The sequence below is a fragment of the Elephas maximus genome, chromosome 10 (assembly GCF_024166365.1).
Source record: "Elephas maximus indicus isolate mEleMax1 chromosome 10, mEleMax1 primary haplotype, whole genome shotgun sequence".
NCBI classification, from domain to species: domain Eukaryota; kingdom Metazoa; phylum Chordata; class Mammalia; order Proboscidea; family Elephantidae; genus Elephas; species Elephas maximus.
The window spans coordinates 55,876,300-55,900,982 of NC_064828.1; positions in this window are offsets into that span (position 1 = coordinate 55,876,300).

A 24,683-nucleotide genomic window follows, 5' to 3' on the forward strand; every position below is an offset into this window, starting at 1 on the left:
TGTCAGGGAACACAATAGACAACTCCTGAGGGAGCAGGAGACCAATGGGATACAGACCCCAAATTCTCATTAAAAGACCACACCTAATGGTATGATTGCGACTAGAGGAATCCCAGAGACAATGCTCCCCAGAACTTCTGATGGCACAGGACAGGAACCAACCACGAAGACAAATCATCAGGCATGAAAAGGACTGGTCAGTGGGGGGGAGAGAGATACTGATGAAGAGTGAGCTAATTAAATCAGGTGGACACGGGAGAGTGTGTTGGCAACTCTTGACTGGAGGGGGGATGGGCAGATAGAGAGAGAGGGAAGACGGTAAAATTGGCACGAAACGAGAGACTGTAAGGGCTGACTCAATAGGGGGAGAGCAAGTGGGAGAAGGGAGTAAGATGTATGTAAACCTACATGTGACAGACTGATTGGAATGGTAAATGTTCACTTGAAGCTTAATAAAAAAAATAAAAAAAAAAAAGTTAACAGGTCCAGAAACTGCCTCAGTCCTAGAAACTGGGATCATGACTTTAATTATGTGACTACACTTGGGTGGAAGATTATCCTTTCTCAGTTTCTTTATATTTTATAGATTAAACAGTAGCAGGCTTGGCTTCTTATCTTTTCCCCGAATTCATCATTTCTGTTAACTACCCCTATAATTCTCTGCAGGTCAGGCCCTCCTGACTGCCATTCTGACCATGAAACTCATTACAATAATTGCTCCCTCGTGGCTCCTGATGGTTGATCACCACCATCTGACCTCTATTATTTCAGGATCCTATTATCTCTATTACTAGTTTTCTAATAGCACCTCTGATCATCAGCCCTGGATGAAAAACAGCAGTTACCACTGAGCTTTTCATTGCTGCTGGTGTTTCCCTCACTAGTACATTTCTTACCTTGTTGATGAAAAGAGAGTCCTCTGTGCCCTCCTGTGGAAGATGGCAGTTTTCTGGAAGGAGCCTGGGTGGCACAAGCAGTTTATGATCAGCTGCTAACCTAAAGATTGATGGTTCGAATTCACCCAGTGGCTTCATAGAAGAAAAGGCCTGACTATTTGCTTCTGTAAAGATAAAGCCAAGAAAAACCTATGGAGCAGCTCTACTCTGTAATAAATGGGGCTGCCGTGAGTCGGGAGCTAGCTTGATGGCAGCTAACGACAACAACAACAGCATTTCTTGCTTTAAGTAATGTACCCTCACTAGCATGCCCAATTCTCTGAGCTTTTTGATGGTTTATTCCATTCTCTGCCATTGAGGCTCTGGCATTACTACCTTATTTAGTGTAGTAATTCTTCATTCTTCCTCCTCTTCTACTCCTCTCCTCTCTTTTCTCCCTTTATTTTCCTTCCTTCTCCTCATCCTTCTCCTTATTCCCCTCTTTCTCTCTTCATTTAGTGTGGACCATTTCTTTCCCAACATTCTAAAAGCCACCATAGTGATATATTAAAACTATCTTCTGAAAGATCTGGCAGGAATAGTAAATCGTGTATCACAGGAGAGTGTTTGCATTCTGATAAGTGTTCTTTGATCCAACTTTATTTTCCGCCTTCCTTAACTGGACCCTCAGATCCAGTCTCAAGCATACTTTCTTGACTCCTGCCAGAACATGTTGGCTGGTCCTGCAAGTACTTCAAAACTTATAATTCCTTTCTTCCTTTAGTGAGGCAAGAACTTTAACAGCTGTGCTATGTTGTGATTTCATTTTAGTTAGAGATTTGATGACCAGGAGTGGGGGAGGGGGGTAGAATAGATTCTTAGGGGTGAACATGTTATCTTGCAAGGATAAAGTTTATGCATCATCTTCAAGCATGGGAGAAGGGCTAGCCCATAAAAATGAGGAGTAAGATATGTATCCAACTCAGAGGATTCAAAAAGATCTGAGTTTGCAAAGTTAATAAATGCATTAATCCATATTTCTGTATCCTCCTAATCAAGGCCCAGACATTGCTCCAGCAAACTTTCCAGAGTTGAGAATACAAACTTCTCTGCCGCTGTGTTACCCTCATAATTATGTCCTGGGTCTGATCCTTAGCTTTTGCTGCCACTTGACTGCAGGAGAGAAGAGTCTTTTTTTGTACTGCTAAGGAGGCCCTCAGAGTCCTGGTGGCACAGTGGTCAAGAGCTATAGCTGCTGTCCAAAAGGCCGGCAGTTTGAATCTACAAGTTGCTCCTTGGAAACCCTATGGGGCTGGTCTATTCTGTCCTTTTGGCTTGCTATGAGTTGGCATCAATTTGACAGCAATAGGTATTAAGGAGGCCCTCTACCTTTCACACTTCTTAAACTGGTGATTACTTACCCCCGGATTTGCATTGGCTTTGTCCAGTCCATCAATAACAGCCATCAACAACTAATGCAAAAGTCCTTATAATCATTTCCTAAGTTCCTCAAAAATGCTGAGATATTACCCTACCAGTGCAGTTCTTTACATAAATATTTCATCCCAGATCTCCACCAATGAAAGTTTTGGTGATTATACCACTACACCACTACAGCTCTCCCAGTGCTATCAGTACTCCACTGGCATGAATAAAGTACTTCTTACTGACAGATCACTAACTGTTTATCCAGCTCCAAAATCCAATTTTTTGAGTCTGTGTCTCAGGACCATTCCTGGTACCAAATAGCAATAGGCTGGGGTCCCTGGAAGCAGATTCTGAAATAAAATTTTCATGTAAGTGGTTTATTGGATAGTGCTCTTGGGGAAAATTGCAAGAGACTGAGAGAGTCAAAATTGGTCAGAAGGAGAAATTGAACTGAGAAGCAATTGCAACACAGGTCTTACTCAGTCCATGGGGACCTACGTAGCTGGAATATGTCCTCAGAGTTGTCCCCAATTTAAGGTAATGGAGCTAGATGACTGTATACCTTATATTACCCAATCGTTGGATATGGGCTTCCCCTGGAGAAAGAACACTTCATTTAAAAAATATTAAAATGAAACACGAAAGGTGCTCAACTTTATTAGTCATAGAGTAAATACAACTAAACTTGCAATAAGCTACAAGTACACACCACAGGAATAGCTAAAATTAAAAAGGCTGACACACCAAGTATTATCAAAGGTATAGAGCAATTAAGAAATCTTACACACTGCTGATGTAAGAGTAAATTCATACAACTACTTTGAAATATTATTTGGCAATGTGTGTTAAAGCAGACAAATGCATATAAAATGACTCAACAGTTCTAGGCTAAGATATATACTCAATAGAACCATGTTCATATATTTACAAAAGCACATGTAATGGAATGTACCCAGCCTTACATGCTGAATGGATAAATAGATGTTGGTATATTCCATTAATAATCAAAACATGAAATGTATGAAGCATGATTCTAGGAAAATTAGAAGTCCTCAAAAATGAAGTGGAATGCATAAAGATTGATATCCTAGATTTTAGTGAGCTGAAATGGATTGTTATTGGTTATTTTGAATCAGACAATTATATGGTCTACTATGCCAGGAATGACAAATTGAAGAGTAATGGCATCTCATTCATTAGCAAAGAGATCATTTCAAGATCTATCCTTAAGTACAACACTGTCAGTGATAGGATGATATCCATATGACTACAAGGAAGGCTGGTAAATACCGCTATTATTAAAATTTACACACCAACCACTAATGGCAAAGATGAAGAAATTGAAGATTTTTACCAGCTTCTGCAGTCTGAAATTGATCAAAAATGCAATCAAGATTCATTGATAATTACTGATGATGGGAATGGGCAAGTTAAAAACAAAGAATAAGGATCAGTAGTTGGAAAATATGGCCTTGGTGATAGAAACGACTCCAGAGATCACAGGATAAAATTTTGCAAGACCAACCACTTTTTCATTGCAAATACCTGTTTCAATGACATAAATGTTGACTATACACATGGACCTCACTGGATAGAATACACAAGAATCAAATCAACTACATCCGTGGAAAGAGGTGGTGGAAAACGCAGTATCAGCAGTCAGAACCATGCCAGGGCTGACTGTGCAACAGATCATCAATTGCTCATATCAAGTTCAAATTGAAGCTGAAGAAAATTTTAAAAAGTTCACAAGAACCCAAGTACAACCTTGAGGACGTATCATCAGAATTTAGAGACCAACCCAAGAACAGATTTGACACACTGAACACAAATGACCGAAGACCGGAAGAGTTGTGGAATGACTTCAACGACATCATACATTAAGAATGCAAAAGGTCAGTAAAAAGACAGGAAAGAAAAAAAAGCTCAAAACAGATGTCAGAAGAGACTCTGAAATTTGATACTGAGCATAGAGTAGCTAAAGGAAAAGGAAGAAGTGATGAAGTAAAAGAGCTGAACAGAAGATTTCAAAGGGCAGCTTGAGAAGACAAAGGATTAGAACGAAATAAGAAAAGACCTGGAATTAAGAGAATCAAACAGGAAGAACACTTGAAGTATTTCTCAATCTGAAAGAATTGTAGAAAAATTCAAGCCTTGAGTTACAATATTGAAGGATTTTATGGACAAAATATTGACGAAGCAGGAAGCATCAAACAAAGGTAGAAGGAATATGCAGAGTCACTGTACAAAATAGAATTGGCTGACATTTGACTATATCGGGAGGTTACATATGATCAAGAACTGATGGTATTGAAGGAAGAAGTCCAAGCTGCACTGAAGAAACTGGCCAAAAACAAGACTCAAAGAATTGAAGGAATACCAGTTGAGATGTTTCAACAAAGGGATGCAGTGCTGAAGGTGCTCATTTATCTATGCCAAGAAATTTGGAAGACAGGTACCTGTCCAGATGACTGGAGGAGATCCGTATATGCACCCATTCCAAAGAAAGGTGACCCAATAGAATGTGAAATTATAGAATGATGTCACTAATATCACATGAAAGTAAAATTTTACTGAAGATAATTCAAAAACACTTGTAGCAATATATCTACAGGGAACTTCCAAAAATTCAAGTAGGATTCAGATGAGGCATGGAATGAGGGATATCATTGCTGATGTCAGATGGTTCTTGGCTGAAAGCAGAGAATACCAGAAAGATATTTACTTGTATTTTATTGACTATGCATAGACATTTGACTGTGTGGATCATAACAAATTATGGATAATATGAAGAATGGGAATTCCAGGAGACTTAATTGTGCTAATGGGGAATCTGTACATGGACCAACAGACCAAAGCAATACTGCCTGGCTTAAAGTCAAGAAAAGTGTGTAACAGGGTTGTTTCTTTTTACCATACTTACTTAATCTGTATGATGAGCAAATAATTTGAGAAGCTGGACTACATGAAAAAGAATGTGACATCAGTATTGGTGAAAGACTCATTAACAACCTTCGATATGTAGATGACACAAGCTTGCTTTCGGAAAGCAAAGAGGACTTAAAGCACTTACAGATGAAGATCAAAGACTACGGCCTTCAGTATGGATTACGCCTCAACATAAAGAAAACAAAAATCCTCACAACCTGACCAATAAGCAACATCATGATAAATGGAGAAAAGACTGAAGTTGTCAAGAGTCTTATTTTACTTGGTTCCCAATCAACACCCATGGAAGTAGCAGTCAAGAAATCAAACAACTTATTGCATTGGACAAATCTGCTGCAAATAACCTCTTTAAAGTGTTAAAAAGCAAAGGCATCACTTTGAGGACTAAGGTGCACCTGACCCAAGCCATGGTATTTTCAATAGCCTCATATGCATGAGAAAGCTAGACAGTAAATAAGGAAGACTGAAGAAGAATTTATGCCTTTGAATTATGGTGTAAGTAAAGAATATTGAATATACCATGGACTGCCAGAAGAATGAACAAATCTATCTTGGAAGAAGTACAGCCAGAATGTTCTTTAGAAGTGAGGATAGCGAGGCTTCATTTCATGTGCTTTGGACATGTTATCAGGAGGGACTAATCCCTGGAGAAGGACATCATACTTGGTACAGTACAGGATTCGTGAAAAAGAGGAAGACCCTCAATGAGATGGACTGGCACAGTGGATGCAACAATGGGCTTAAACACAACAACGATTGTAAGGATGGTGAAGGACCAGGCAATGTTTGTACATAAGGCCACTAGAAGCAGGAATCGACTCAGGGGCACTTAACAACAACAATATTCACATGAATTAATACTTGGTTTGATCAATGAGAATCAGTGATCTACAGCCATGCACAGCAATATAAATGATTCTTACAAGCAGTATGTTAAACAAAATAAGACAGACATAAATGTGTGCATAATATATAATTCCTTTTATGTAAAGTACCAACAAACTTATGAAGTTAAAATGTTAAACATGAATGCCTTTTAAAGATGTGAAAATATGAGTGACTTCATAGTAATAGTTGAAACAGTTATTAAAATGACACAATGATATTATTTTTCACCTATCCATCAGCTTGGTAAAAGTCCCAAAATTTGATAATACTTTGCACTATATTAGGAATGTATTGCTTAAAAAAAGGTAAATTGGTACTAATCTTAAAGAGGGAGATTTGCCCCTAATGCATGAAAATGTTTCCTGTAGATCAGCATGCGTAAGTATCACCTGTACAGCTTGTTAAATACAGATTCCTCAGTCTCGCCTCTGAAAATTTTGATTTAGTCAGTCTAGGGTGGAGAGCGATAATCTGTATTTCTAACAACTTCCCATACGTTAATGATACTACCTTTTTGCAAACTATACATTTAAGTAGTACCGCCTCAAACTCAGTTTCACTCCTAAGAATTTATCTTACAGATATACATTGTGGATGATGCTCATATCAGAGAAAAAAAAAAAAAAACTACCAAAGCTGAAGAAATCAGACATTTAAAAATGTTTATGACTTGAATAGAAAATACTTTCAAAATCACATCTTTTTTTTTAATTAAAATTATAAAAGACTGTAGTGAAAAATTCCCATACTGATCTCCACCAACTGTTCAGCTCCTAATCCCTCTCTTCTACCAACCCACACCTCAGCCAAACAAGTAACCACAGTTACTAGTTTCTTTTGCCTCCTTTCATAGAGTTTTCTTTTTAACATGAAAATAAGTAAATATGAGGTTTTTTTTTTTTTTTTAATCCACTTTATTTCATACTCATTTGGTTGCTAACTGAAAATTTGGCAGTTCCAATCCACGCAGGTTTTCTCAGAAGAAAAGACTGGCCATCTACTTTTGAAAATTCAGCCATTGAAAACCATATGGAACATAGATTTACTCTGACACACATAGGATCTTTATGAGTAGGAGTCAACTTCCCAGCAACTGGTGGTTTTATTACACAAATACATACATACTTGTAATATATATGGCCATTTAGTGGCACACTGGTTAGGAGCTATGGCTGCTAACCAAAAGGTCGGCAGTTTCAATCCACCAGCGCTCCTTAGAAACTCTACGGGGTAGGTCTACTCTGTCCTATAGGGATGCTATGCATCAGAATGGACTCAGTGACAACAGATTTTTTATTTAGTTTTGTTTTTTGGTCATGTCAGTTTGAGTCCAAAACTTACATATATATATATATATATAAAATTTGTTTTTGTGTGCCTTCCAGTTAATTCTGATTCATAGTGGCCCTATATGAAAGACTAGAACTGTCCCATAGGGTTTCTTAGTCTGTAATCTTTAAGGGAGCATACTGCCAGGTCTTTTCTTTGGCATAGCTCCTCGGTGGGATCAAACTGCCAACCTTTCAATTAGCAGCCCAGTGCTTACCATTGTATCACCAGGGATACACACACATACACACAACACACACACACATACATGTATATATATATATATTTGCTAATACACATATACGTATGTAATATTTCTTTTCTGCATTCTGATAATCAGCTTACATCCCCATCTGGCCTCTACTAGGCTCACACCCTAGTACTTGCTGTTATCAACTTGAAACAAAGATGCAAAACTGACCGGAAACAAAACCAACCACTTCCAGATATTAATTCAGCACACCAACCCCCCGAATTCAAGCCTCTGTGGAAGGGCCTATTCCAAGGTTCTCAATTTTGAGCCATCGACATTGTTTAAATCCCCAACCCAGGCCTGTTCCTTCTCCTTTGAGCTGTCTTAAAACTCCTGTAATGAAAATCCTTGGCCCCACCAAAAGCTATTGTTCCCTGCTGCAAACAAAACACAGTTCCCCTGCTGCAAACCCCTGTGGTGTGGCCTTGAGCAGCTGCCCTTTCAACTCCCAACTCTCAGCTGTTGATAATGAACTCAGCACTCTGCCAACGGCCTTGAGGTGCTATGTCCTGCCATCGAATATGTAAGTAAAGGAATAATTTTAAAATAATAATGCATACATTACTAGTTTGTTTTTGTTTTATAAACTTGTGATTGTATTTTCTATTAAAAAAATTAGCTTTCAAATGAACAACTATCCTAATTTTGGTAATTATTCCTCAACGTATCAAAATGTGCCATAAAGTTTTCAAACGTGTTATGTTATTTTACTCAGTTGCCAGATACTGTTTGTTCAAATTTTGTATCATTTACTGCAAGGATATAAGTCCTTGAAATTCTTTACCCAGAATTCCTTGCTAGTATGATCCTGATTAATTCTAACCAATAAGTGCTACTCACAAAAGACTTAGAAAATAGAAGAAGCTGTTATTCTACGAATCAGCTGATGCATGGATTCCAACAACTGGCCGATGAGAGATTGTGTCCAGAATGCTAAAGTTCTACTAAGACTACTTTGGAACTACAGGCAGCTGAGACCAGTCAAGCCTCCATGCAAACATTGCTCTTCCGATTTTTGCAAAATTTCTGACTTAACTTCACCAGACTTCTAACAGTTAAGCCTTTATTTCCCTATTCCCTAAGAATTAACTCTCTTTTTTTACTCTAAATAGCTAGAATGACTTCTCTTTCCTGACTGATCCCTTACTGATACCTGATACCAGAATTATCTATTCCTATTCTACAAAATTAGAGGCAAGTTGAATTTTCCACTCCAAAGTTTTCCATCATTTGTCTCTTGTGGTATATCAATTTTCTTACATATCGTGTGTGTGGAGAGGGTCTTAAATGTAGAATGAAAGTTTGCTTTGTCAGAGTTCATGCAAGAGTAATTCACAAAAGCTGAAGGTATTGTTCCCCTGATCTCACTAATCAGCCAGGATAAATGTGAAGGCTTTGTGCACTTGGTATTGTCAAGCCTTGGACTTGTCACATTATTCAAATCATACAATAATAAGAATTACTAATGGATTTTATGAAAGAATAGAACTTTGAGAAAGATTATATTTGAACCAGACAGTTTTCTACACTCTAATGAATTATACAATAGCATTATTGCATGTGATAGCACTAAGCTTTTTGAGATAAACATAGTACCTACAGAAATGAAAAATTATTGTCTTCAGATAGAAGGGTTATTAATCATGTTAACACTGTATTTATTTTACAATAGAGCCTCTCTAGATGTGCAAGATAAACTCAGTTTTAAATTTAAAAAATCAGGAGCTCATTGCTAAAATATTATTAATTTTTTTTCACCACAAATATATATGTTATGCCTAGGAGTCGTATTAAGGTCTGTGGAAACACGACCCATGGGAATTAAATAACAATGCAAAGCAGACAGTTTTCAGTCAACACAGAGCAGACGGGTATAAATGGTCCTTAAAATATTAATAGCATTAAAAAGGGAAATTTTAAAATTTATCTTTGCCTAGTTGGTTTAAATCCTAAACTTTCAATGGAGCTTTTATAACCTGAGTCCTTAGAAATATTGTGTCAACAGTTTATTAATATTTCAATATATTGTCTTCAACCTTTTAGAATATCCTACTAGTACAGAGCACCACCCCCTCCACTCTACTAAGGGAGATTCTGGCAAAACTGTGTTTCTCCTAGATATCTTGACAAACTGTTCCACATCCTGCTTCCACAGAATTCTGCGTTTCCATTTTGGTCTCAACCTTATAAATGCATCATCTTCCCAAACAGGTTTACCTCTAACATGCCACATGTCTTTACCTGTGTTTGTATCTCTGTGTCTATTCTGATCTTTTTATAACTCAGAAGTGATTAAGTTTAGGATCCACCCTACATTGATATGGCCTCATTAATATAAAAAAGAAAAACCCTATTTCCAAACAGGATCACATCCACAGGTACAAGGACCAGGAATTCAACACATATTTTAGGGGAGCACAGTTCAATCCACAACAGAGAGTGGTGAAGGGCCACAATCCAACAGTCCATGAGGAACTCAAAATAGCACACAATCACCTGCGTGAGCTTTGAAGTGAATTCTCCCTCATTTGAGCCTTCAGAAGAGAACCTTATGCTGGCCAACAGCTTGATTACAGTATCATGAGAAACCTTGAGCCAGACACACTCAGCTAAGCCGCACAAAGATTTCTCACCCATAGAAACTGTGAGAACATAAATGTTTGTTGTTTCAAATTACTAAGTTTTGGGGTAATTTGTAACACAACAATTAATATATAATACAATATAAATAAAAATTAGAGAATGTGTATGATGTCAGTATGATAGACTTAATAGTTCATATCCATTATAGGCAGAAGACATTCAACAAAGAGCCATTAAAATACCCAGATACAGGCAATAAAATTAACTGGGAAAAATAGAACAAAACAAAAAATAAAATAAAAATAAAACAGACATAAAAGCAAGACCCAAAGACAGATGCCGAGTTTAAATAGACCCTATGACAAGTCCTCCCCTGTGTATCTGTCAGTTTGGTGTACTGTGGGGGCTTACATGTTCCTGTGATGCTGGAAGCTATACTGCTGGTATTCAAATAACAGCAGGGTCATCCATGGCGGACAGGTTTCAGCTGAGTTTCCAGACTAAGACAGACCAGGGAAAAGGACCCAGTGGTCTACTTCTGAAGAGAATTAGCCAGTGAAAATCTTACAAATAGCAGTGGAACACAGTCTGATATAGTGCCAGAAGATGATACCCCTCCATGGGAAAAAAATGGGAAGGCACTCAAAATTCGACTGAGGAAGAGCTGCCTCCTCAAAGTAGAGTCGACCACAATGATGTAAATGGAGTCAAGTTTCAGTGCAGTCCAAGCTGCACTGAAGGCACTGGCAAAAACAAGGCTCCAGGAATTGACAGACTATCTTTTGAGATGTTTCAGCAAACGGATGCAGTGCTGGAAGTGCTCACTTATCTATATCAAGATATTTGAAAGACAGCTATCTGGCCAACTGACTGGAAGAGATCCGTATTTTGCCTATTCTAAATAAAGGTGATCCAACCAAATGCAAAAATCATTGAACAACATCGTTAATATCACTCGCAAGTAAAATTTAGTTGAAGATCATTCAAAAGCTGCTACAGCAGTATATCCACAGGGAACTGCCAGAAATTCAAGCCAGATTCAGAAGAGGTCGTAGAACCAGGGATATCATTACTGATGTTGGATCCTGGCTGAAAGCAGAGAATACCAGAAAGATGTTTACCTATGTTTTATTGACTGTGCAAAGGCATTCAACTGTGTGGGTCATAACAAATTGTGGATAACATTGAGAAGAATAGGAATTCCAGAACACTTAATTGTACTCATGAGAAACCTGTACATAGATTAGGAGGCAGTTGTTTGAACAGAAGAAGGGAATATTGCCTGGTTTAAAGTTAGGAAACGTGTGCATTAGGGTTGTATCCTTTCACCATACTTATTCAATCTGTACAATGAGAAAATAATGAGCAAAGCTGGACTCTATGAAGAAGAATGGGGCATTAAGGTTGCAGGAAGACATATTAACAACCTGTGTTATGCAGATGACCCACAACCTTGCTTGCTGAAAGTGAAGAGGACTTGAAGCATTTACTGATGAAGGTCAAAGATCCAGCCTTCAGTATGAACTACTCCTCAACATAAAGAAAACAAAAAGTCTCACAACTGGACCAGTAAGTGACATCATGATAAACAAAGAAAAGATCAAAGTTGTCAAGGACTTCATTTTACTTGAATCCTACAGGAAAGAGTAGAACTGCCCCATAGAGTTTCCAAGGAGCATCTGGTGGATCCAAACTGCCAACCTTTTGGTTAGAAGCCGTAGCACTTAACCACCACACCACCAGCATTTTCCCCATGGAAGCAGCAGTCAAGAAATCAAAAGACTCTGCATCGGGCAAATCTGCTGGAAAAGACCTCTTTAAAGTGCTGAAAAGCAAATATGTCACCTTGAAGACTAAGGTGCACCTGACCCAAGCCATGATGTTTTCAGTTGCCTCAAAACCAAACAAAACCCTTTGCTGTCGAGTCAATTCTGACTCATAGCCACCCTGGTGGCATAGTGGTTAAGTGCTATGGGTGCTAACTAACTAAAATGTCAGCAGTTTGAATCCACCAGGCACTCCTTGAAAACTCTATGGGGCAGTTCTACTCTGTCCTATAGGGCTTCTATGGGTCAGTCGCCTCATATGCATGCAAAACTTGGACGATGAATAAGGAAGACATAAGTAGAATTGACACCTTTGAATTATGGTGTTGGCAAAGAATATTGAATACATCACAGACTGCCAAAAGAATGAATAAATCTGTCTTGGGAGAACTACAACCAGAATGCTCCTTAGAGGCAAGGATGGCGAGACTACATCTCGTATACTTCGGACATGTTATCAGGAGGGATCCGTCCCTGGAGAAGGACATCATACTTGGCAAAGCAGAGGTTCAGCAGAAGAGGAAGACCCCCAACTTCTTCACAATAAGTGGAATGTTTCCCCTTTGAAAACTGGAAATTTTATAACAGTGACTATTTGATAAAAGTCTGAGGAATCAGTTGTGTCTTTACCTCAATACGATCCATTTCAAACTCTGGCTAATTTCTACAAATTTGGACAGACAACTGAGATTTCACAAGCTTTCCAGGATGCCAATTATCACACTCTTCATCACTTTCAGTATAAGCTCTTTTTATGACCCACGGTACATATAGGTACCACATACTTTTTCTGCTTTTGGGGTTTATTGGGAAGCTACTCTCCCACAGACAGTATGTGCTGCATGTAGGCAGAGACCTGTATAAAGTTTGAAATGGAAATAATGGGCATGTGCCACAAATTACTGCTTTTACAAGTTATTGTATGAGGTGGTGCTGAAATATTGGTTTTGGTGGAAAAATATGGATTTGACAGAAAGTTTTTTGGAGCACATGTCCCACTGGAATCAGGTAGAATTAGTGGGACACATGTGTCCCTATCGACTCTGAGGATAGAATTGTTGGGATGAGGCAAGAAAAAAATCCAAATCAAAAACCAAACCTGCTGCTGTTAAGTTGATTTCAACTCATTGTGAGCCCGTAGGGTTTCCAAGGCTGTCAGTCTCTATGGAAGCAGAGTGGTGCATCTTTCTCCCACAGAGCTGCTGGTGATTTTGAACTGCTGACCTTTCAGTTAGCAGCCAATAGCCTTAGCCACTGCACCAGTAAAAAAAAAAAAAAAACCTGCCAAAAATTCAAACACACTCAGTGATTCAGTATGCATTCCATTAGTGAAAACAGATGGTGTCAGCAAAAAATTCAAAGCCAAAAATAATTGTGTTTTTATAGGATATGCAGAACCACACTAAGAAAACACTTTTTTTCTCTCTCTGTTTTTATCTTTATCTTTCAAGTAAGGCTACAAGAAGTAGCCAAGACATTTCAGTGAACTAACATTTTCTTCCAATATTCCCTACTGCTACATCCTCAGTGTTACTACGATGCAAAATGAGTATAATGGGAGGGAATCTTTTCAACCTCTGTATAAATGATCAATCAATTAATTAACTAAAACCAAAACCACTCTTTAATTAATTAATTGATTGATCATTTATAAAGAGGTTGAAAAGATTCTCTCCCATTACACTCATCACAAAGATTATATGTCTCATTCATTTGGTCTTTTTGTGTAAATATTTTAGAGCACATTGAAATATTGTCAAGAAATAAAGATTGGAAAGTAGTAAAAAATATTTAAAATGTAAGTAATAATCCTGGGTGGCCCCTTCCTTCTTTCAAGCAATCTTTACAAAGTAGATTTCAGTAGATTATTTTCAACTGAAATTTACCTCACTATTTTATTTAAAAAGCATTTGAAAGTTTAAATGTAATTTTTATCTTCGCTGATACCTTTATTATTCTCACCATCCCTTGGCTTTTCACATTTAATTTGATTGTATTTTTATTTTTACGGTTTTATTTTTCACTTTCTTCCTCCCATCACACCTCCATTTTCTGATGATCTATGTAGCCCTGTTGTTAGTTTTGTTTCTCTATTTCTATAAAATAGAGGCACCCTGGTGGTACAGTGGTTAGGCACTTGTCTGCTAACCAAAATGTCACCAGTTCAAACCTGCCAGCTGCTCTGCAGGAGGAAGATACATCTATAAGATACATTCTGTTTTTGGCTTTTCTTGGATTACTTTCGATTTATTGCTCCCAGCTTGAGATCATCATCTTTTCTTCTATTTAAAGAATAATTATCAACAGTTTTCTGTTCCTTCACAATAAACTATGTTTTATATTTGAACATTTTTTTAACCAGCTATTGTGCTTTGGAAACCCTGGTGATACAGTGGTTGAGAGCTACCGCTGCTAATCAAAAGGTTGGCAGTTTGAATCCACCAGACACTCCTTGGAAACTGTATGGGGGCAGTTCTACTCTGTCATATACGGTTGCTATGAGTCGGAATTGACTTGATGGCAACAGGTTTTTGGTTTTTATTGTGTCTTGGTCATCTAGTGCTGCTATAACAGAAATACCACGAGTGGATGGCTTTAACAAACAGAAGCTTATTCTCTCACATTTCAGTAGGCTAGAAGTCTGAATTCAGGGTGCTGGCTCTAGGGGAAGGCTTTCTCTCTCGGCTTTAGAGGAAGGCCCTTGTCTTCAGTCTTCCCTTGGTCTGGGAGTAAGCATCTCAGTGCAGGAACCTCAGATCCAAAGGACACACTCTGGTCCTGGCGCTGCTTTCTTGGTGGTATGATGTCCCCATCTCTCTGCTCGCTTCTCTCTTTTAGATCTCAAAAGAGATTGGCTTAAGATACTACCTAGTCTTGCAGATCTTATCAATATAACTGCCACTAATCTACCGCATTCCATTATAATGATAGGATTTACAACACATAGGAAAATCTCATCAAATGACAAAATGATGGACTATCACACAATACTGAGAATCACAGCCCCATCAAGTTGACACATATCTTTGGAGGACACAATTCAACCCATGATATACTATAATGATTTTAGAGCTTGATATTGAAATTTATTACTTCATCCTTCAAGGGCATAAGTTATAAACTATTCCAGGAACAAAAAAATAAAATCCACCTCCCTCCCCTTACTTTTTTGGGGGGACATATATGCAATGGCTAAACCAAGCAATACTAAGTAAAGTTTAACTATATACAAATTACCTACTTCCTTTTTACAGGACTATGTAGGCCCAGGAAGTAGCTCAGTCAGATTTTATATATTTCTGGCTTTGTTGAGATTTCTTATCAGCAATTAAAAACAGGGCTTCAAACCTGTTCATCCTGGTTCAAACCCCTGCTGAGAATTTGCATTTCTAACAAGTTCCTGGGGATGCTAATATTGCTGGTTAGGAACCAATTCTGAGAACCAAATTTTATTACACATTAAGAATTACCTAAGGATCTTGTTAAAATGTCGATTCTGATTCAGTATACCTGGGGTAGAAATGGAAATTCTAAGCAGGGGTTTGAACTGGAATGAACAGGTTCAAAGCCCTGGTTAAAAACAGGCAATCTATTGAGATCTGCTGTTGTAGATTGAATTGTGTCCCCCCAAAACACACGTTGAAGTCCTTAATGCCTGTTACCTGTGAATATGACCTTGTTTGGAAATAGGGTCTTTGAAGATGTTATTAATTAACATGAGGTCATACTGGAACAGGGTGAGTCCTAGTCCAATACAAGTGGTGTCCTTATAAAAAGGTGAGAAGAAAAACATCAACAGACATAGAGGAAAGTCAGCCATGAGAAGACAGAGGCAGAGATCAGAGTTTTGCTGCCATAAGCCAAGGAACACCTGGGGCTACCAGAAGCTGGAAGAGGCAAAGACAGATTGTGATGGTTAAGATTGTGTGTCAATGTGGCTGGGCCGTGATTCTGAGTGTTTTGGCAGTTGTATAGTGTTGTGATCACTTTCCTGTTGAAATTTAATACATGATCACTCCCATGATGGAATCTGCTGAGTGGTACTGGGGGGGTGGGGCCTGTGGCAGCTCACCACTCCCTCAGCCTTCATCTCTCCACCTTCCGCCATCTACTTCCTTCCTGCTCACCTTGTAAAGGTTGTTGGCTTGTTCTGGATCCATCAGCTGTATCTTGTCTGCCCTCTGCTTCTTGGGACTTGAGCTAGCAGCTTACCTGTCCATCTTGGGATTTGCCGATCTTCATGGCCTTCAGGCAAGAGTTCTGCTCCCTGATCTGCCTATCATAGGTTCACCAGCCCCTGCAGCTGAGTGACTCAGGAGAAACCTTGCAGTCTTGCCTGCCGACCTTGGGGATTCCTTGACCGTCAAAACCTGTGAGTGGGATCCCTGCTCCCCAAACTGCTCATCTTGGGTTCACCAGCTTCTGTGGCTCCGAGAATTGGGAAAGGACTCTATCCTGATCCAAGGACTTGGGGCGTTCCAATCCCTACAATCACGTGAGCTGTTTCCTTAATATAAATCTCTCTCTCTATATTTATACGCATTACTGGTTTTGCTCCTCTAGAAAACCCAGCCTAAGACACAGATCTTCCCTTTAGAGTCTTTGGTGAGAGCTTGGTACCTGAATTTGGACTTATAGCCTCCAGAACTCTGATACAATAAATTTCTGTTGTTTTAAGTCACCCAGTTTGTGGTACTTTGTTCTAGCTGTCCTAGGAAATTAACATACCTACTTAATGGACGTATTTTGGAGAAAGGTAGTAACAAATTTCTACTCAAGGAGAACTAAGGCACCGTGTCAGTCCTGCTTTAGAATAATCATGTCTTTCTTTTATCTTGGGTATCTGAATATTAAAGGCATTCTTTGAATTTAGTCATCATTCATTTATTTGTTACTAAAATACTTTTTCTCCTATTTGAAAGTATTTTGGCCTATCTTTGAATAGTTCTCAATTTCACCTGTACTTTCTTTTTTGTTAGAGCATTATCCCCTACGTGGCTTTGTATCAGTAAATACTCCCTGCTGCTGTCTTTTGTTTTAGCTCTTTTATTCTCCGTGTTGAGCTTAATGTCCTGTGAGTTCGAGGTACAAATTAATTATACACCTTTCAAAATATAATTTTCAAAGAAGATAAAAATCATGACTCTCATACAAATAAGTAAGAAAAGGTATCAAAGATTTTTTTCAACTAATTAATTTGAAATCCAAGGAGGGGGTAAAAGTGCTTCAGTGAACATTTGAGAAACTAAGTGTTTATCAGTACTGATAAAAAAAATGTTGGAATGAGATTGTTAGGTTAGATGTGTAACGTTAATATCAATTAAACCATAAATATTCTGGTTATCTTTTCTACTGGGCAAAATCTACAACTTAGCATCTAACTTTATGGAGGCTATCCTAATAAATAGTAAACAATAAGTAAAACAGAGGTTTAGTACCTACAAAATTAAAGTATCTTTGCATAGATCTGTTAGATGATGTTCCAGTATGATATTCAAAAGACATACAATTATCTTTGACTTTACTTTCAAGTGTTTGAGATATATATATCTCCTTTCCCAATTCTGAATCCACTGAGAAGATTCAGGGATTTAAATAAACTGGTTTTTTTAGCTAAAACCAAAAACATTCCTACTGTCTTCTTCCCCATTGCCATCATACTTAAACTTACCCATCATAAGCAGATGTAGGTACATTAGTGAATTTGGGGTAGGAAGTGAGAAAGAACAGCCAAATAGCTTCTATTTTGACAAAGGATAGAATACAAGTTGTCTTAGTCATCTAATGGTGCTCTAACAGAAATACCACAAGTGGATGTCTTTAACAAAGAGAAATTTATCCTCTCACTGTCTAGTAGGCTAGAAGTCCAAATTCAGGGTGTCAGTTCCAGGAGAAGGCTTTCTCTCTCTGTCGGCTCTAGAGGAAGGTTCTTGTCATTAGTCTTCCCTTGGTCTGGGAGCATCTTTGCACAGGAACCTCAAATCCGAAGGACGTGCTCTGCTCCCAGCTCTGCTTTTGTGGTGGTATGAAGTTCCCATGTCTCTCTGCTTGCTTCTCTCTTTTATATCTCAAAAGAGATTGGCTTAAGATACTACCTAATCTTGTAGACCTCATCAATACAACCGCGACTAATCCATCTCCTTACATCATAGTGATAGGATCTACAACATATAGGGAAATCACATCAGAAAATAAAATGGTAGACAATCATACAAAGGAATCATGACCTAACCAAGTTGACAGATATTTCTGGGGGACACAATTCAATCCATGACACAAGTCATTGGGAATGTGTGTTGGAATTATTGGGGCAGGGGATGGGTAAAGAGTAGAACAACAAAGGAAAACATATCTGTGACAGCTGGAAATTAAACTTAGTTTTAAAAATGTGGATATTCTTGAGATACTACTTAAATTTTTTAGATCATAAATTTCAATTAAGAGGAATCTGCATTTTTTTGTTTTGTGCAATTTAATTTCATGGTATTCAGTTGTTGAGATTCAGGCATAGAGGAGACAATGGTTACATTAACTGAGAATTGGGATTTTTTTATTCTAGCCAAATACGATGGATAAGGAGATGACCACATGGGTTGAGGCTATTTGCAAGGAAGAAATTACAACTATGGATCATGGAATCTAATCCAGTGGTTAAGAATGGAAATGAAAACACGAAAGTGACAATGAATCATTGTAAAATGTTTTGATAGTTAAGTAGTATACAGAATGAGGTTGAAATTTTTTTGAAATGGACGTACCATTTCTACTTCACTTGAACTGATAGCCTGTGATGATAGGGCATTTTTGTTTGAGAAAAGGAGTTTTGAATTCAGGAATATCTATTATAATAGGTTCATTGGTGAAAGCTTTTGAGAACTGTGAAGGGTCTGAGATTTTGCCTTACTGTTGCAAGTTAAATTAGTTTGCCACAGTTTCAAAAATTCTAAAAAGATACACAGAACTCCTGGGTTAGATAATAGAGACTGTTTATTACTCACTGCAGTAACTGTGATGGAGAAGAGAAAGGACAATGGGACTTTACCCCGGGGCCATGATTTCCTAAATTAGCAAAAAAAAAAAAAAAGGGATGTGGGAATTGTCTGTTCAAGTTATGGCCAGGAAAGGACTACAAATAGCATCAAGTTCTGAATTAATGGGCATCATTACAGGTAATTAAATGATCAGGTCCCAGAAATAGAAGAAAGTCTCAGTTTACATTTCCAAAAAAATGACTGATAAACATTGGAAATTCAAGTAGAGGCTATTGACAGATCTCACTGTATAGGCTCAGTCACTGTGGAGGGATTATCACAGACATAGGTGATCATTTTCATTAAACACCAGCTGCCTGCTAATCCATTTCAACTCATGGCAACCTCATGCGTGTCAGAGTGGAACATGCTCCATAGGATTTTCAATGGCTGATTTTTCAGAAGCAGATCACCAGACCTTTCTTCTGAGGTACCTCTAGATGGACTTGAACCTCCAATCTTACAGACAGCAGCCGAGCTCATTAACCATTTGTACTAAACCCCTCATAGGATTAAACGAGTAGGAAGAAAAATCTAACCTAGGGTTTATAAAATTGTTCCATTGCATTTATTCTTCAGCACTTAAAGAGAAAGAACAATCTTTTGAAAATGGTTTATTCTAGGTAAGAATAAAATGTAAAAATACTTCATTTTGTGCTGTTAATAAAAATTTAAGAAAATACAGACTAAATCAATCAAGAAATTAATGCTCATATTACTTGGCAAGAAAAGATAATTTTGGAAAGCTGGGTGAGAGGCAGAAACTAGATGAGAAAAGGAGAGAGTATCAGAAAGTTAATATGCACTATTACCTATTACATTTGAAATTCAGATTAATATTAAATATTATACTGCACAGACTCCAAGAAATAAGTGAAAGTTACATGGAAGAAAATTGAAGAAGCTTTCTCAATAGGAGAAAAAGGCACAGGAATGAAAGAAGATAATAGAATAAAATCAGCATAAGCAAATAAAATGACAATGCAGTGGCATTCTGAATGCACTCAACAAGTTTTAGAAAACTTTTTTTCATATTAAACTAACACTTATATATCCTGGGAAAAATCTGAGCCTGATGAGTATAAATCAGGAAGACAAAAGAACAGCAAGGTGCTTGCACAGGAGCGAAATTCAGGTTGGTTGTGCATTTCTTCTCTACAAGATGCCAGAAAATAGTAATGCAATATCTACAAAATTTTGAGTAAAAGAGGTTACAAAAAAAAAAATTTCAGATATGCTACAATTCCAAAAGATAAAACCAACTAACCTTTCATTAAAAAAAAAAAAATTGTATACCTTTTTTTTAGGTGATGAGAAATAAATTATATAAAGAATCCAAGCACAATGATAGCTCAGAGGAACAACCAAAGGGGTATACTATATACCAGGAAGCTTTCCATTCAGCCAGTAATAATAATAAAAAAAAAAAAAATCTGTATATACACACAAGAAGCACAATTACTTTAGAAAGCATATTATTTAATGTCGAAAAATTTCTTATTCTCTATAACAATTTGTAAAAATTAATATTGGGATGAATTGACACCACAAACTCTATTTTCAAAGTATAATTTGAGGACCCTGAACAGTGTAATATTAACAGAAGGGAAGACTAAACAGCGTAGCAGCTTTCTGAGAGTACGTCTTTCTGTTTAATATTTCATAATAATTTCTCCCTGGATGGATTTGACTTTATAATTTCTCATGCAGAGACAACGTTAAGACTATATTTGATGCTAGAAAGGCTAGTCAGAAATTACCTGAACCGCTAGGTCAGTCTCAGAAATTAGTGATATACAACTTGAAAAATTATGCTGCCAGCTAATGTAAACAAGAATTGTAATTGTTTATATTTCAAATAAATAAATCTCAGCAATATAATGAACCATGTCTTCCTGTGGTTAGAGTAGTAAACTGAGTGTGAGGCCCAGGAGTGATTGCAGCTATTGATGCCTTCCGGATCAGCCTTGCTGGCCTTGGTTCCATGTTGCTTAAAATGAGAGGGTTTGTTAGAGTTCATCTCTAGTGCCAGTTGCCACATTATAACTTATTGCTGCTTTTAGGTGCCGTGGAGTCGATTCTGACTCATAGCAACCCTACGTACAACAGAAGAAAACACCGCCTGGTCCTGCGCCATCACATTACAACTCGGTGATGCTAAAATCACATTTCTTTAGGCCCAGATAGTTCTTGTGGTCTATGTTATTATTTAACAAATTAATAGCTTGTGCCTTGCCTTTGTTCAATGAGTGATATCATTTGTGAAAAAACAAGCATTTATCAACTTCAGATGTTGTAATATGGACAAAAAATAAATATGCCAAGGATTTTTCTCCATCAATGAATAAAAGGGAAATTGTATAAATTATATCTAACGTAAAGAGAGTGGTGACCTTATAACTGGAACTCTGGGCTAAAAAATACCTTGGACTATGTAGTCTATTTTTATGATAATAGAAGGAATGAGAAAAAAAATTGAATTGAGCAAAAGTGATCATCAAAAAAATAAACACTATACAAACTAGTAAATATTGTTTGTTACTCATATGACTTAAAAATTATTGAATAAAATGTGATCATGTCTCACAGGCATGTCATTGTAAGGACTGTTAATATTTTATAAATTTGGAGATATATTGATATATTTGGCCTTGCCTGGTGAGGATTTTGAAATGAAATATTTTGAAATGTTTGCAATGTTATTTTGTTTTTATATACTTATTTACAAATTTCTAGAAGACTTCTATCCCCTTAGTATAGACATTCTTTGAGATAGTATCTCACTGTTTTCTTTTTGAATCTTCTTATAGTATTATAATTTACATAAACTAAAAATAATTCTTTTTGGCACCCAGTTCTATGAATATTGGCAAACACGTGCAGCCTTGTAGCCACAATCAAGACAGAGATCAATTTTATGACAACAAAAATATTCTTTTGTGTTCTTTGTAGCCAATCTCTTTCCTCCTCCAGCCCTTGGAAACAACTGATCAGTTTTCAGTCACAGTAGTTTTGCATTTTCAAAAATGTCATATAAATAGAATAATTCACTCCAGACTTTTGAGTCTGGCTTCTTCCGTTTAACAAAATGCAATTGAGGTTAGTCCATATTGTTGCATGTATCAGTAGTTTGTTTCTTTTTATTGCTGAGTATTATTCCATTGTATGAATATACTACAGCTGAAAAACAGGGGGGGTTCTTTTTTTTTTTTTTTTTTTTACAGTTTTTGGTAATTATTAACAAACATTGGCATATTAATAAACATTTTGCATAAGTTTGTATGTGAGCATACTTTTTCTTTTCTCTTAGTAAATACTTAGGAATAGGGTTGCCGGATTATATGGTAAGTATATGTTTAACTTTACAAGAAACTGCTAAGCTGTCTCCTGTTGTGTCTGTGCCATTTTGCATGTCCATCAGCAATTTATTCAAGTTGCTCCACACCTTATAAGCATTTGGCTTTTTTTTTTTTTATATATATATTCACTGTGTATTGTATCTTATTGAGGTTTAATGTGTATTTCTGTAGTGACTAGTAATGTTGATCATTTTTGTTGAGCAAAGTTTCTATTTGCATCTTTTCTTTGATAAAGTATTTGGATATTTTCTCCTCATTAGAGTTGTGTTATTATCTTATTATTGATAAACAGTCTAATTGTCCTTTCTTTATTGAATTAGCTTTTTTCATTCGCCAAAAACCAATTGACCATATATATGTGGGTCTATTACTGGCTTCTCTCATGTGTTTCATTTATCCATCCATTTGTCCTTTTACCAATACAACATCAGCTCTTTCTCAATTCTTCATTTGGTAGTTACATAATGCATTGTCAAACTTTTGGAGTGAAATCTGACACTATTAATAATTACGAAGAGCCACAGCATAAAACAAGATTGCCTCATGCAAAGTACAGTGTATAATTATTTTAACCACTGGTAAAATTTACTCCATGGAGGGCTCCATGCTGATGGCTCAGGAAGTCATATTACACACACATTTGTGACATTTCATCCAAATCTGGAAGTGGATCCATGATTTGACAGAAATGGGACTTGGTATGTAGGGTAAAGGAATAATGCAAACCTAGGACTTCAAATCCAGGTAGAGAAAGGAGCTTTTCAAGGACACCAACAAAGGCCTTGGGAACACTGACCAGGAGGCAGACAGTGTCTGTGGAAAGGAGAGGTAATCAAGGGAATCTGAGAAAGTGTACAAGGTCTGTGCCAAATATCAGGGCATATTAACCAGTGAGCAAGCTGTGCAAGTATTTACTTTGCTTATTTACTAACCTGTAGTGGTGAAAAACAGGTGAAGTTGTGCACTACAGATTAGTAAATAAGCACAAGTAAGCCCGTGCATACCTTGCTGTCTTAGTCATCTAGTGCTGCTGTTACAGAAATACCGAAAGTGAATGGCTCTAACAAAGAGAAATTTATTTCCTCACAGTACAGTAGGCTAAAAGTTCAAATTCAGGGTGTTGACTCCAGGGGAAGGCTATCTCTGTCAGCTCTGGAGGAAGTTCCTTGACCTCAATCTTCCCCTGGTTGAGGAGCTTCTCATGCGCAGGGACCCTGGGTCCAAAGGACACGTTCTGCTCCTGGTGCTGCTTTCTTGGTGGTATGAGGTCCCCAAATCTCCGCTTGCTTCTCTTTCATATTATCTCTAGTAAGATAAAAGGTGGTGCAGGACACACCCCAGGAAACTCCCTTTACATTGGATTAGGAAGGTGACCTGAGTAATGGTGGTGTTACAGTACTACCCTAGTCCTCTTAACATAAAAATACAATCACAAAATGCAACTACACAATACTGGGAATCATGGCCTAACCAAGCTGATACACACATTTTTGGGGGGACATAATTCAATCCATGACACTTGCTTATTGGGTAATGCATCTCTGCTCAATATACCTACGTTACTCACTATGTTGTTTTTCGAAGAGGTAGCATGTGGTCAGGCAATAATGGTACTAGAGGAAGAAGTCCAAGCTGCACTGAAGGAATTGTGAAAAACAAGGCTCCAGGAATTGACGGAATATCAATTGAGATGTTTCAACAGTGGATGTTGCGTTGGAAGTGCTCACTCATCTATGTCAAGAAATACGTAAGACAGCTTCCTGGCCAACTGACTGGAAGAGCTCCATAATTATGCCAATTCCCAAGAAAGGTAATCCAAATTAGTGTAGAAATTATGGAACAATATCATTAATATCACATGCAAGCAAAATTTTGCTGAAGATCATTCAAAATTGGCTAGAGCAGTATATGGACAGGGGACTTCCCAAAACTAAGGCCTGATTCAGAAGAGGACTTGGAACCAGGGATATCATTGCTGATGTCAGATGGATCCTGGCTGAAAGCAGAAAATTCCAGAAGGATATTTACCTGTGTTTTATTGACTATGCAAAGGCATTCGACTGTGTAGAACATAACAAATTATGGATAAAATTGCGAAGAATGGGAATTCCAGAACACTTAATTGTGCTCATGAGGAACCTTTATATAGATCAAGAGGAAGT